The sequence below is a fragment of the Pygocentrus nattereri genome, chromosome 23 (genome assembly GCF_015220715.1).
Source record: "Pygocentrus nattereri isolate fPygNat1 chromosome 23, fPygNat1.pri, whole genome shotgun sequence".
NCBI classification, from domain to species: Eukaryota; Metazoa; Chordata; class Actinopteri; order Characiformes; family Serrasalmidae; genus Pygocentrus; species Pygocentrus nattereri.
The window spans coordinates 24,757,508-24,759,107 of record NC_051233.1 but is presented as its reverse complement, the minus strand read 5'-3'; the positions used below and the strand labels follow the sequence as shown (position 1 = coordinate 24,759,107).

The 1,600-nt window shown below is 41.4% G+C and overlaps 1 pseudogene; it reads left to right on the top strand.

Moving 5' to 3' along the window:
- Positions 1 to 730: 730 nt before the first annotated feature.
- Positions 731 to 896, top strand: LOC119262302 (annotated as a pseudogene).
- Positions 897 to 1,600: the final 704 nt, after the last annotated feature.

The following is a 1,600-nucleotide window of genomic DNA, read 5'->3' as shown; positions in this document are numbered from 1 at the left end:
ATTTGGTGGAATAATGAATGTTTTATAGCAGGTTATTTTCTGTTAGATAAAGTTAGCTATCTGTTTAGTTCTCTGTGTTCACATACACGAGTAGCTTCCAACAGTCAGGGCCAGATCAGCGCTCTCTTGTCCATTTTATGGGTCTACAATTACAGACTGTAGTCAGTCTGTTTCTCTGCATGCTTTGTTTGCCCCTTTTCATCTTGTCTGATCCGCTCATACCAGAGCAACACACCCCAACACACCACTTGGTGGACTATTCTCAGTCTAGCAGTGACTACTGTGCCTGATCCACTAAACACACACTACCACGCCACCACCAGCACAACTCACACTAACACACCACCACCACATCAGTGTTACTGCAGTGCTGAGAATGATCAAACACCCAAATTGTACCTGCTCTGTGAGGGTCCATGGGGGTCCTGACCACTGAAGAACAGGGTAATAGGAGGTTAACACAGTGTGCAGAGAAACAGATGGACTACAGTCTGTAACTGTAGAACTACAAAGTGAACCTATAGAGTAAGTGGAGCTGATAAAATGGACAATGAGCGTAGAAACAAGGAGGTGGTCATAATGTTATGCCTGATCAGTGTATATGTGTTTGAAAATCTGTGTAAATTCATTGTAAATGAATTAATTGCTTAAAAAATGTAATATAACTGTATATCTGTACAAATAGTTGATTGCTAGTGAATGACTGAATTTAACTGTAAATTTATGTATTAAATTTGTTTTGTTTTGTAGCATAATTCTGATTGGTTTTGGCGTTCTCTATATGAGGACTACATATTAAATAGATTTTTAGAACAGGGAGATGGAAGAGGGGCTTGCTCTGTCTGCACCACACATTGACCTGGCATTGCAGCACCTTCGGGAATGGTGCACCTCCTGAGGCAGTCATAGGTTGGAGGTTAGGGAACCATCCTCATGACTGGAAGGCCGCTGGTTCGATCCCCTTCGCTCCGGCGTGTCAACACACTGCAATGTATCCCATTCATTGTGAATGGAAAGTGTCAGTTCCGCCAGATGTGGCCGCGCAGAGCATGATGGGTCTGGCACATCGAGTCGGAAGGATGCAGTGAGGCGAAAAGTTGAGCCGAACTAAACTTTATGCAGATTAATCCGGCCAACGCCATGCGTCCATCCAATCAGAAGGCAGCTGGTGTTGAGTGATACGTGTTCACAGCACAATGTCTGAAACATCTGTTACGTGTTTAAACATTCCAATGGAGCATGGAGGAAAAGCTCCAAACTATTTTAAACCTACACATTTTAAAATATATCTGTATATTGAAATGACTTTTTAGCTACACTTGTCTTAAAGACCCAGTTCAGAACAGCAAGCTTCAGAATCCACATCTGGATGATTGACTCCATTTTGCATAAGGCTGAGTTGATATTGTGTGTTTACGCCAGACTATCACTTTAAGGTTTGTAAATGGATAATAAACCTAGAGTTTGAGGGATTTCATACAGTCTCTACTTCTAAAAGTCTTCTATATTATATATATTAAACCACTCATAAGGTTTTGAGGTGATGTATGAAAAATAAGGCATATGATGTACCAGATGGAGTTTAGGAGCCAAGCTGTAA